We start from the raw sequence: 13997 nt of genomic DNA, 5'->3' as shown, positions 1-13997 counted from the left end.
ACCTCCAGGCCCCTGTTCCTCACTGGGCATGGTCTCCACTGCAGCTGCCGTGAGTCACCGGAGAGGTCTGGGCCCTGATGCCCCTCAGCCTCCTTCCCTGCGTGGCCCCCTTGTGGAGCCCGCCCTCCAGGGCCACACAGGATGCTGTAGGCTGCACAGACGGGCCCGCCAGGGATGGGGAGCAAGCAGGAGGGGGTCATACCAAGATCGTGGGAGCAGGGTGAACATGAACGGACAGGGGCTGCTGCAGTGTTCTGACACCAAGATGCCATGCGAGCGATTCATCAGGTGATGTGTGGTCTTCAGGCGCCGCTTGGAGGCCACTGTTCACGGATGTCTGGGGACCAGCCCAGCCCACAGGAGAGGAGAGAGGACACAGGAGGAGCCTCATCGCTTCTTCCTCCTTCCAGGGAAGCCCCCTCCTGACTTGCCACCCCGGCAGGTTCTGGCCTTTCCCTCCCTCTTCCCAGAATAGCACAGCCTCTGATGTAAGTGGAGCAGACCCTGAGCCAGGATGGCAGCCACCACCCGCTTCCTCTGGGCAGTCAGGTGCCAGGCAACTGTACCCAGAAGACACCAGGGTCCCCGTGTGATGACCCTCCATTGTCCTAGCTGTTCAGCCTGTGTACATGTGTGTGTGTGCACACACGGGCACATGGACATTTGGTGGATGGCCAGTGTCACAGCCGTGGCTAATTGACCCCTTCCATGGTTTGGGGTCCAGCGGGGAGGTTCCTGATTTATGGGCCTGGACCCCTCTGTGGATGAAGCTTGGCCCGGGCATACTGAGTTGGGTCTGAGGCATGAGCTGCCTGGCGGGGCCTGACCCACAGCCCGTGCCCCATTGGTACTTGTGCCTGTGCCTGTGGTCAGTGGCTCTGTGCTGCATTGAAGGCCGCAGGGCCTCGGCCAGCTGTGGGCACCTTCCCCAGTGCCTCTGTTCCTCCTGCCACTAAGCGCGTGGCTTCCCAGGGCAGAGCCAACAAGATCAGATGTGTATGGGGCCAGGGACGTTTTCAGCCTGAGCTTGCAGTCCTGGAAGCCAGGGTTTTAGACCTTACCCCCTATAGACCAGCACACCCAAATGGCCCCTCAGGGTCTCAGGATAGGCTTGAAGCTGTGCACTGTGACTTTTTAGAATTCTTTTATTTTGAGGGCCTAAATTTTGTATTTGAAGTTTTTAAAATGTTGAGAATTCTACATTCCCTTTCTAACAGGTCGTATAAAAATGTTGACTTTTCCCCTAAAAAATGTCTGAGTAGTATCAGAACGTTGGGAAGATTCATCACCTCCTCATAGAGCTACATCCCCTGGCGTGGAGAACCCATAGGCATGCCTGACCCTCGGGGCATGAGTCTAGCTGGAGAAGTACAAAACTGGCCAGAAAGGTGAGTCACAAATTGTATAACTTCCAAGTATCTGGGAAGAGAAAACCAGGGAGCACAGTGGTAACCAACCTGCTTGGAGCCCCTTTTGATTCATTTCTGGACAGGTTCGGCTCTGAAGCTGTTTGCACAGGGTGGGGTGGGGAGCCAGGCTGGATTCCAAGAACATTTGCTGGCCTTTGCATCCTCCAGGTTGAGTCAGCCAGAACCCACAGCATCTCATTGTCCGTGTCCCCAGGCCATGGAGGATTCCTCCCCTGCCTCAGACAATGGAAACCTGTCTCCCAGCTGAGAGCAGACGCGTGGAGCCTGGGGATTTGGCAGATCCGGACCAGACCTGGCCCCAGGCATCTTCTCTGATTTGTTTACAGTTTAAAGCAACGGGCCTCTTCCTTAAGCCTGCCTTGGGAGAGCAGAGATGCTGTGGGGTCTCTGCTGCTGGGAGGGGCCACTGTGAGTGATGTGGGAGATGGCACCTCAGCAGCAGCCTTCCCTCCTTTCAAAATGAAATTCTCTGACCATGAAACCAGAAGCCGGAAGATGCGTTTCCTGTGATTAGTTGTAAATGTCATTGTTCTAAAGTGACAATTGTTACTAAAATACATGTTCTGTCCAAAGAATACCAAAAAGTACAAAGACAAAGTTCTTGGCATCACACCAAAAATGGGTTACCAGAATTAACCTCCATTCAGTATTTTATCAGATCACTTAGGATTGGGCTAAACTTCAAGGAATAGAGACTCCAGCAATACTGTCTTAGATAAGAAACTTATTTCTCACCAAAAAGAGAAGTCCAGAGGTAGAAAACCCAACAATGGTATGTTAGAGCCCTCAAATCCTCAGGGATTCAGACCCCTTTCCACTCTGACATTTCCCAAGGGACTGCAGTTTGTCCTCATGAACTAAGATGGCTGCCAGAGTTCCAGTCATTGCAACCGCATACCAGGTGGCAGCATAGAGGAAGAGTGCCCTGTCCTTTTTAAATCTTCCTAGAAGATCCATTTAACACGTTCACTTTTATTTCATTGAGCACAATTTAGTCACACGGCTGTACCTAGCTTCAATGAAAGTGAAAGTTAGTTGCTCAATCATGTCCAACTCTTTGTGACCCCATGGACTGTGTAGCTCACCAGGCTCCTCTGTCCATGGGCTTCTCCAGGCAAGCATACTGGGGTGGGTTGCCATTTCCTTCTCCAGGGGATCTTCCCCAACCAGGGATCAAACTTGGGTCTCCTGCATTGCTGGCAGATTCTTCACTGTCTTAGCCACCAGGGAAGCCCACCTAGCTTCAGCGGAGACCAGGAAATGTAGTCTTTTTAGGTGAACACCAGTGGAGCTCACTGAAAACCAGGAAAGAGAAGAATCAACATTGTGAAGGAACCTAGACAGTTCTGTGACAATGTATATACTTTTACATCTTAAAGTTTAATTTCTTGAATAAATTCAAAACCTTACTTTTACTTGGCTTAAAAATTTAACAATTATGAAGAGAGATACAGTGAAAAGTCCCTTGTCCACTTAGTCATCCCTCTCCTCCCCTCCCCTCACACAAGCTCACTGGCAACCGTGTCACCAGTTATCTTGTATATGTTTCTGTCTCCAGAGCGTCTTATACAAGCAACTGTGAGCATCATGGGGTCTCACTTCTTTAACCTGGAAGGTGGCAGGCTGTGCACATCTGCATCTTGTCCTTCCATTTTGCTTTGTCTGTTGTCTTTCCCCTTACTGATGCATCATGGAGACATTTTCCTGTCAATACAAAGACAGGATTCTCACTTCTTGTTCCTGCAGCCTGGTGTTCCACTGAGTGGGTGCAGCATAAATTATGTATCTACTCCCCTGGGAAGGGTGTGTGTGGCCGGATGATCTGTCATACAAACCAGGACCCTTTCAAGAGTGAGAGTGTGGTGTCTGTTAGTAATTATACTGGAGCAAAGCTATGAACTGTCCTAGGTGAACTGGGGCACAGGGTTGCCCCATGAGGATGAACGTGGGGGTGTCAGTCAGTGTTTTGCAGTTATAACAGTGCTGTAAATTTAAATGTGCACATGCATAACTGGGTTCATCCACATAAGTCTCCAGGTCAAAGGGTGCCTGCTTTGTGATCTGGGTGGAAACTGCCAATTTGCCCCCCGTGGGAGCAGTGCTGGCTTTTCTCATCATCACAGCTCGGCCCACAGAACGTGTTGTCAGACCTTTGGATTTTTGCTGATCCTAATAGGTGAGAAGCAGCATCTGAACTAGTGTTAATGTGCATTTGTTGTGAATGAGGCTAAATATGCCTAAGAATCCTATTTATGTTCCTTTCCCTGTGACTAGTCTTTTCGAATCCTTTGCCCATTTTTTTCTTACTCAGTGTTTAGAAATCACATTTTAGAGCTTTTTGTGAGTTAGAGAGATGATTCGAGATGCAAATATTTTCCCCAGCTGGCTGTTTGTCTTTGTTTATGATGGTTTGTTTTTCAAATTTCCTGGCATACGGAGTGCAGCACTTTCACAGCATCATCTTTTAGTATTTGAAATAGCTCAACTAGAATTCCATCACCTCCATTAGCTTTGTTCGTAGTGATGCTTCCTAAGGCCCACTTGACTTTGCATTCCAGGATGTCTGGCTCTAGGTGAGTGATCACACCACTGTGGTTATCTGGGTCGTGAAGATCTTTTTCGTACAGTTCTTCTGTGTATTCTTGCCACCTCTTCTTAATATCTTCTGCTTCTGTTAGGTCCATACCATTTCTGTTCTTTATGGTGCCCATCCTTGCATGAAATGTTCCCTTGGTATCTCTTACTTTTCTTGAAGAGATTTCTAGTCTTTCCCATGCTATTGTTTTCCTCTATTTGCATTGATCACTGAGGAAGGCTTTCTTATCTCTCCTTGCTATTCTTTGGAATTCTGCATTCAGATGCATATATCTTTCCTTTTCTTCTTTGCCTTTTGCTTCTCTTCTTTTCTCAGCTAATTGTAAGCCTTCCTCAGACAACCATTTTGTCTTTTTGCATTCCTTTTTCTTGGAGATGGTCTTGATCACTGCCTCCTGTACCAAGTCACAAACCTCTGTCGATAGTTCTTAAGGCATTCTGTCTATAAGATCTAATCCCTTGAATCTCTTTGTCCCTTTCACTGTATAATCGTAAGGGATTTGATTTAGGTCATACCTGAATGGTCTAGTGGTTTTCCCTGCTTTCTTCAATTTAAGTCTGAATTTTGCAATAAGGAGTTCATGATCTGAGCCAGTCAGCTCCCGGTCTTGTTTTTGCTGACTGTATAGAGCTTCTCCATCTTCAGCTGCAAAGAATATAATCAGTCTGATTTCGGTATTGACCATCTGGTGATTGTCAAAACTCAGCAGTAGCCACAGAACTGGAAAAGGTCAGTTTTCATTCCAATCCCAAAGAGAAGCAATGCCAAAGAATGTTCAAACTACTGCACAATTGCACTCATCACACACGCTAGCAAAGTAATGCTCAAAATTCTCCAAGCCAGGCTTCAATATTATGTGAACCGTGAACTTCCAGATGTATAAGCTGGATTTAGAAAAGGCAGAGGAACCAGACATCAAATTGCCAACATCTGTTGCGTCATAGAGAAAGCAAGAGAGTTCCAGAAAAACATCTACTTCTGCTTTATTGACTATGACAAAGCCTTTGACTGTGTGGACCACAACAAACTGTGGAAAACTCTTAAAGAGATGAGAATACCAGGCCACCTGACCTGCCTCCTGAGAAATCTGTATTCAGGTCAAAAAGCAACAGTTAGAACTGGACATGGAACAACAGACTGGTTCCAAATTGGGAAAAGAGTACATCAAGGCTGTATATTGTCACCCTGCTTATTTAACTTATATGCAGAGTACATCACGAGAAACGCTGGGCTGGATGAAGCACAAGCTGGAATCAAGATTGCTGGGAGAAATATCAATAACCTCAGATTTGCAGATGACACCACCCTTATGGCAGAAAGTGAAGAACTAAAGAGACTTTTGTTGAAAGTAAAAGAGGAGAGTGAAAAAGTAGGCTTAAAAGTCAACATTTAGAAAACTAAAATCCTAGCATCTGGTCTCATCACTTCATGGCAAATAGATGGGGAAACAATGGAAACAGTGAGAGACTGTTTTTTTGGGCTCCAGAATCATTGCAGTTGGTGACTGCAGCCATGAAATTAAAAGGTACTTGCTCCTTGGAAGAAAAGCTATGACCAAACTAGACAGCATATTAAAAAGCAGAGACATTACTTTGCCAACAAAGGTCTGTCTAGTCAAAGCTATGGTTTTTCCAGTAGTCACATATGGATGTGAGAGTTGGATCATAAAGAAGGCTGAGCATTGAAGAATTGATGCTTTTGAACTGTGATGTTGGAGAATACTCTTGAGAGTTCCTTGGACTGTAAGAAGATCAAACCAGTCCATCCTAAAGGAAATCAGTCCTGAATATTCATTGAAAGGACTGATGCTGAAGCTGAAACTCCAATACTTTGGCCACCTGATGAGAAGAGCTGACTTATTAGAAAAGACCCTGATGCTGGGAAAGATTGAAGGCGGGAGAAGAAGGGGATGACAGATGATGAGATGGCTGGATGGCATCACTGATTTGATAGACATGAGTTTGAGCAAGCTCCGGGAGTTGGTGGTTGACAGGGAAGCCTGGCATGCTACAATCCATGGGGTCACAAAAAGTTGGACATGACTGAATGACTGAACTGAACTGAACTGATGATGATTTGTTGGTTTTTGCCATGTAGGAGATTTTTTATTTTTATCTTTTCTTTTATGCCTTTGGATTTTAAATCAAAACCCTTCCCCATTCCAGAGTTATGAAGGAGCTGTGTTATGGAAGAGTGCTCCAGGGTTTTCTTCTAGAACATTCTTCTGTCTTAAATCCTTGGTTCATTTGGGTTTCGATTTGGTGTTCATGTGGTGTATGGAGATATATGCTTTTCAAAAGGGTATTTACTTTTTTCCATGGTAATACAAGCTCATGGTTTAGTTACCTCCCAGCTTATAAATAGTAACTCAAACTGCTCTGTGTTCACTCTATTGATTTAAGTTTGTTTTTCTATGTTACATTAGAATTTAAGTCCTGTGCCTCCACTCCACCTCCTTTGTTCATAAATGCCCATCAGATCTGTCCACTGGGTGGTGGACCCTGGGATATGACCATGTTCTATTTCTCTCCTTTTAAAAATGAACTAACTTTTCATTTTTCAGTAAGTGATCTTATTTAGTCATTATGACCCCCTTTTCAAAAATATATAAACTAGACAGATTTGGGGTTAAACTGCGTGGGATGGAGGAACTCCTCATTTTCTTCTGCAGTGCATTTTCTTCTAAAAAATTTTCTTCTCACACAATCTTGGGAAGCTTCCCCAGTGGCTCAGTAGTAAAGAATCTGCCTGCCAATGCAGAAGATGCAGGAGACACGGGTTCTATCCCTGGGTTGGGAAGATACCCTAAGGAGGAAATGGCAATCCACTCCAGTATTCCTGCCTGGAGAATCCCATGGACAGAGGAGCCTGGCGGGCTACAGTCCATGGGGTCACAAAGAGTTGGACATAACTAAGCACACACGAGTACACAGTCTTATCGTTTGAGATAGCTGGTTGCATTTGTGTCTGAGTAAGTTACAGCCTGGTGTTTGTTTTCTTGACTTGAGTGCTTTCAGCCTAGCATCAAAGCAACCCTAAGAGTCATCTGCAAATATTCCACATGGTTTTCCCATGTCAAGTGCTGGGGGATACAACTGTGAATGACACAGACTCAGCCCTGGAGCTCACATTCTGATGCACTAGGAAGAAAAGTAGAGTGGGGAGAGAGTCAGGTGGGCTGGTGAGAGGAGGTACTGCTCTAGGAAGGGCAGTTGGAGAAAGGCTCTGTGAGGAGGTGACAGAGTTTGAACCAATACCTGGAAGATATGAAAGGGAGCCTGATGAAAACGGGGAGAGGGGGTGGACAGACTGGGAGCAGCCTGTGCAAAGGCCCTGTGGCAAGAACATGCTGGTTGTGTGTGGGTGGGGGCAGATGTGTGTGTATCTGTGTCTGTGCGTTTGTGTTGGGGGCATACCAGGGGGCCAATGTGAGCAGCAGAACATGGAAGCAACTGTCTAGAAGAGGGAGGGAGGTGAGAACCTCCCAGCCTGATCAGAGGTAACTGGAGGGTTGGGAAGATGGTCTGACTTACTCTCGTAAACATTCCCTTTGGAAGTCCAGCAGAGATGTGACTGTGGTGGGACAAGAGTGTAGTAGAGATAAAATGATAAAGCCTGGCGAAGAGGTCAGGTGAGTATGTAGGAGCTCAGACTGGATGACAGCAGGGAAGATGGATGGGAGGAGGAGGTTTCCAGCAGAGCTGACAGGTGCTCCAGCCTGCTGTGGGAGAGGGATCTTGGATGACAGCAGGCAGGCATGTGAGCCGGGCATCTGCTAACCCTGATGCCACTGGCTGAGCTGGAGGAGGCTGGCGGGGGTGGTAGGGGGGGAACCCAGGGAGGTGGGGTCAGAGTCAGGCTCAGGTGCCTCTTCAACATCCAAGAAGAGAAGTTGAGTGGACAAGAAAACAAAGTCGTCCCAAGCCCAAGAGAAAAGAAGACACCTGCCAGAGGATGGTTCCTGGTCTTCTAACACGTAGCCACTGGGGAGGCCGAGGGCATCTTGGAAGCCAGCATTTGGGGAAGGAGAAAGTGATGGACAAACACTGCCGAGAGGTTGAGTAAGATGAGTGAGCACTGAGAACAAACCCTGGCTGTGGTGAGACGAGCATAGGTGGTGTGGGTTGACAGGGCCTGCGGGACCATGGGCTGGAGGTGGGAGTCAGGACATAGGAGGAAGTGGAGGCCGAGACCTCTGCTGTGAAGGGGACACAGGACAGGCTGCAGGACGTGATGTGAAATAGGGAAGGATGTCACTGTCATCCTGTTTTCTCCCTGAAGAGTGGAAGGATGTGGCCCATTTTCCTGCTTGTGGGATCAGTCTGGAGTAGGGGGCAGCGAGGGGAGCAGGCTCTCAGGCAGCAGGGCTTGGGTGTCCATAAGGCCGTGCACAGAGCTGGGGTCGGGGGTGGGCTGTGAAATCCTGCACAAGCTCCAGACGCTTGTGTGCGGAGGCAGAGCAGTGGCTATTTGCCAACCTGGGTGGACACATGTTTGTTTTCACAGCTGGTGCAGCTGGATGAGGGCCCAGGGGCTGAGTGTCAGGTGTGGGCGGGGGTCTTGCACAGGAAATGGACTGGGAGGCGGCTGTGCACGGCTGAAGGTGACGTCCTGAAGCCAATTCAGGTGCTGGTGTGTGACTGCGAGGCAGGCCCACAGGGCCAGGGTGGTTCAGGAAGCTGGAGGGGCGAGTGTGGGCCAGGATGTGGGCCAGGGAGACAGGCAGAGGGGTTCACAGAAAGGCAGTGTTGGAGCTGCCAGGAATGGTGACACTGGGGGAAAAAGGCAGGGATGGGGTGGTGGGGACACGGACTAACAAGCTTCCTGGAAATGGGCTGAGCACCGGGGAGGGGGTGGTGAGCAGGTGACCACAGAGAGAAATGGCTCCCTGCTGTGGAGGAGGGGAGCTTGGACCTGAGCCCCACATATGCCCCCTCTGCAGGGAGTCTGGGGGAAGCAGCCTCAGGAAGCTCGGGGGACACGGCTGGGGCCCTGCCAGCTGGAGGGCAATGGACGTTCAGAGAAGAGGCGAGGATTTGCAGTGTTTTCTGGTGACACCACAAGTTCAAGACCTGGTAGAGATGTGGGGTCAGGAGGAGGTGGACTCTGGGGTCAGATGAGGGGATATTCAGCTGATGGGGGACAACCGTGGGAACACGAGGTGGACTCCAGCCAGACCCTGAGAGTCGGGAGCACCTCCTGGAGGAGTCAGAGGGGTGGACCCTAGGAGGGCCCAGGGGCCTGGGGCAGATCCCAAGACGACCCCGGCCTGCCCTGCACCCCAAGGAAGATACACGCGGACATGTGGATCTCTGCCCTTTTCCTGTGCAGGAGGCCGAGAATCATTTCCGCACCTCCTTCCATCCTGTTTCAGCAGCCGCTGTGTTGTGCCCCCGCCCCTGGTCCAGCAGCACCAGTACCGCAGGCAGGAGGTCTTTCCACACAGTGAGGAGCATCCAGCCTTAAAAAGGGAGGAAACCTTGATACGTGAACAATATGGATGAGCCAGGTAGACACCGTGCTGCATGAACTGACCTGTCACAAAAGGACAAGTACTGTATGATTCTGCTTCCACAAGGTCCCTGGAGTCGTCAGGTCCATGCAGAGTGGGGCCGTGGTTCTCAGGGCTGGTGGAGGGGGAGGGGCCGTTATTTAACAGGTTGCGAGTTTCAGGTTTGCAGGATGAAGCCACTCTGGAGGCGGATGGTGGTGACAGCTGCACCACGATGCGGATGCACTTAATGCCACAGAAGTGCGTGCGCTTAGCTGTGGTTAGAATGGCTCAAGAAGGAAGTCGACGTGGGGGAAACGAGGCTGCCCTGTGATCTCTGGGCTGTACGTTGGACCACAATCTGGCTCCGGATCGCGGCGCCCAGAGGGAGGAGGAATGGGATGGGCAGTGACTCAGGTGCTGAGCACCCGGGGGCTCCCTGGAGACACCTGGGTCACCAGGGTGGTAGCTGCAGTGGGCAGGGCCACCTCTAAGCAGCAAGCAGATGTCACAACAGCAGGCCCAGCTTGTGGGCTCTCCCTGACTCCAGCCTCCATGCTGGACCTCAGAGCTGTTGTTAAAATGGCCTGACTCTTCCCTTCAGAGAAAATAGGGTCTGCTGAGCTCCATATGCTCACCTGAGCGTCTGTGCCACTCGGCCGGGGCCCTGCAGTGCTTGATGGGAACCCCAGTCTGACCCACTGAGCCAAGGAGGCCAAGAAAATTCTGAACAACAAAGGAAGATCTATACCAAGACACCGTCAAGTCAGCGCTTTTCGGAAGTATGGCATCAGCTGGGGAGAGAGCGGTGATTCCTGCATCAGAGTGGAGTCCAGAGGTGCTGCGGCTCAGGGTGGCTGCCCACGCCCTGAGCTCAGGGAAGAGGACGCCGCGTGGTAGGCACCCGGCCACTGTGTCGGGACGGGGGGCAGGTTGGATCCTTCCTCCCCGAGGGAGAAACAACACCCAGTTCAGAGACTGGCCTACTTCACCACATAATATGAAAAGCTTCTGTTCAACAGAAGACACTGTAAACAAAATTAAGAGATTAAAGACAGACCAGGGGGTGAGAACAGGCTGAGAAAAATATCCTCAGTACATCACCAGCAATACCCAACATTCGGTAATAACTGTAACACAAAGAGCTCCTAAAATTAGAGAAAACAAACAATCCCAACAAAGGAAGGATTCATAGCCAACACTTGGGAAAAAATGCAAAATATTAGTGAGAATGAAGGGAAGCTTGCTTTCAGCAGAAAGTCATGTGAAATAAAGCAATGGTGATACCAACATTTACTTACCCAATAGGGAAAAGCAAAAAATGTTGATAACATTCAGGTTTGGCACAATTATGCAAAAGTGGATGTTCTCATGTACTGTTGCTGAAGGATGGATAAACAGTATCTTTCTGGAAAGTGATTTGGTGATGTTAGTGTGTTAAATGTTAACATTAAATGTTAAATATGTAATTTAATACAGTGTTCCCACTTCTGGAAATTTAGCCCAGAAAGTACTCATGAATATTCAGGAAGAGCTAGCAGCAAGAGTAACAGCAAAAATAATGGGAATAAAGTAGGAATTTCCATTAATAGAAGAGTGATAAAAACTAAACTGTGTGTCCACTAGTATGGAATACTGGGCAGCTTTGAGAAAGACGGATGAATGTGCTCTTCGAAAGAGGTCCATGAGATAGTTGTTAGAAAAAGGTTTCTTGACCATCTGGGTGGGTGGGGTAAGTCTGTTGTTTAGTTACTAAGTCATGTCCCCAACTCTTTTGTGACACCATAGACTGTAGCCTGCCAGGCTCCTCTGTCCATGGAATTTCCCAGGCAAGAATACTGGAGTGGGTTGCCATTTCCTACTTCAGGGGATCTTCCTGACCCAGGGATTGAACCCACATCTCCTGAATTGGCAGGCAGATTCTTTACCACTGAACCACCAGGGAAGCCTGGGGTAAGTCTACTTTTACTTAAAACAAAAATATGTGTATATGCACACACACACACATATGCCCCAATTCACTAATTCCAGGTTGCGTGCCTTTTTCACAGGATATGTCATCACTGACATCTTTGATTCTATAATATATGGCTCCATGTTTGTACAAGCACAGAAACATGTCTGGAACAGTATTCAAAACTGTGCACCCCCAAAAAAACAACAACTGTGCACCCCAATGGGGGGGTGTAGGATTAGGGAGTTTGGCAGGAGCACTTTTCCCATCTTAAACATGTCTATGAGTTTAAATTTGTAATATGAGCCCCTGTCATTTTTGCCATGGGTGAAAACAACACATCAACAACAGGTAACAGACCTGGCTGTGGTCACCAGATTCCATCCTGAGCTGCTGGAGGGCCAGTTTTACTTTTCCACCCTGGACAACCTTTATTCGAAAGGGGGTGGCGATTCTCCTTTCATAGCTTTTTCATATTTCCCTATAATCCAAGCTGTCACCTCTGACACCAGGAGGAACGGAGCCGGAGCTGAGCTGAGTCTGGAGCAGGGGCTAGCTGCCCACTGCCTCTGTGGCCAGTGCAGAGTTAGGACTTCTGGACTCTGATTGACAGGAGGTTAGAGAGGGAAATGAAGTTAGAGGTCACTGAATTCAGCTTTCTCATTTCATGATTTCATCATTGAGGAAACAGGTTCAGAGATGTGAAGCAGTGTTCACAGTTCTGCAGGGAAAGCTGGCCCTGCCCTGGAGACTAGGCTATGGGGTCCAGCTGTCGTCCTGTCCCATCGGGTTCTGTCTCAACGGATGAGCCAAGAACTAAGATCCCCCTGAACCAATAACTGTGTAGCTCTGAATTCTGTGGCATGCTTTACCAAGAGTTCCAGAACACATGCCCAATGCCCAGTGGAAACATTTGTGCGGTTATTGGACAAGAAATCCAGAGGGAGCTGTTGCTGGGGTTGGTTGTGCTGTTCAAAGATGTGACTAAGAACACAAGCTCCTCCTCCATCTTTCCTCCATCACCTTCTGTATGCTGATTTTCACATCCGGGACTAGGATGTGATGTCCATATTCTTTGTCATGTGTGGCAACTGAAGTCTCTACTTCCTTTGGTGGTCAACTCACGATTGGACAGAGATTTCTTCAAGTGCCTTGACCCGATAGGTCCCCTCGCTTCTGCAGAAGGACTCCTGTGTGTGTCGGGCTGGCTTTCAATGCTCTGGTAGACAGTTTACAACTCTGCCTTGGCCTTCGTTTCCTGCTTCCTCAAAGTCAGCCAGAAGTGAGAGATTGTTTTTTCAGGTCTCCTCTGGGCATATGCACACCTATGTAGCTTTCTATATTTTAAGGAATGAGTCAGAGCTTTTCAAAGTTCCTTATGGACATCTCATTTTCTGATGTTTGTAAGTTTTCGGGCCCCCTCTTTTTAGCCTCAGGGGTACTGTACTTGGGCAGCTGCACTGTTTCTCCTACCTCCTTTCTGTATACATACATTTCTCCACCTCCAATGGCCAATTCCTCTATAAAGCTTTATCACAATTTTTCATTAAGCCAATATTCAGTTTTGAGTCAGAATTTCTCAATGAGGGTGACATTGATATCAGCATTTTGCTGGGACAGTTCTCCATTGCCAAGGGCATTTAACCTTCCTGGCCTCTGCTCCAAAGTGCCAGCTGTGGTTACACAAAAGAGGGAACCAAAAACATGCACAGATTTCTAAACACTCTGGAATTCAGGTGTCAGTGTCACTTGGGTTAAGACCCTCCACTTCTCAGAATTGTGACTATCATTATGAGATACCTATGTACTATTATTACATTTATATAAAGAGAGTTAACATCTCTGATGACATCTCGGAGTGCTGTACCTACTCTAGGGCCATCTTAATGCCACCTGGATTCTGCTCTTACGGCTGAGGCGGGACACAGGGGGAGAGAAGTGGGAGGCTGGGGGCCAGGCTTCTGGAAGAGGTCCCCAAGGTCAACTGGTTCTAGAATACACCTTCCACCATCACCAGTTAAGACCCACTCTGGTTTGTATGGTTCTGGCCCTAATTTATCCACATGTTCCCATCACAGCAAGAGTTTCCAAGGAGCCTGGATCCTACTACAGGTGACACATGGCAGATGGATCCTCCTGCCCCCTTTCAACCCAACGGCTATGAGGTAGGTGTTGCTATTTCATCTTATGCACAAGAAACCATGTCTTAGAGATACCAGTTAACTTGTCCAGGGTCAGTCTCAGAACTGGGCATCAAACCTGGGGCCCCTGCTGCTGAGACCTGGGCTCTGTGCACAGAACCCCCAATTGCTTCCAAGACTAAACCTCAAGACCTCCCTCAGACTCCTCCCTTTCTCCTTTGTTTTCTCAACAATAACTGCCCATTGCTGTTACTGCCACCCTCATGGGTCCAGTTCAAATCCCAACGTGAGTTCTGGGATAGACAGCATCAGGATCACTGAATTCATTTCCGGTAAACTTGATGGAGACGGGTAGGCAGCGGGGTGAGTGGAAGGGCATGTGTGA

This window comes from Dama dama, chromosome 5 (genome assembly GCF_033118175.1).
Source record: "Dama dama isolate Ldn47 chromosome 5, ASM3311817v1, whole genome shotgun sequence".
NCBI lineage: Eukaryota > Metazoa > Chordata > Mammalia > Artiodactyla > Cervidae > Dama > Dama dama.
Note: the sequence above shows the minus strand (reverse complement) of the source record.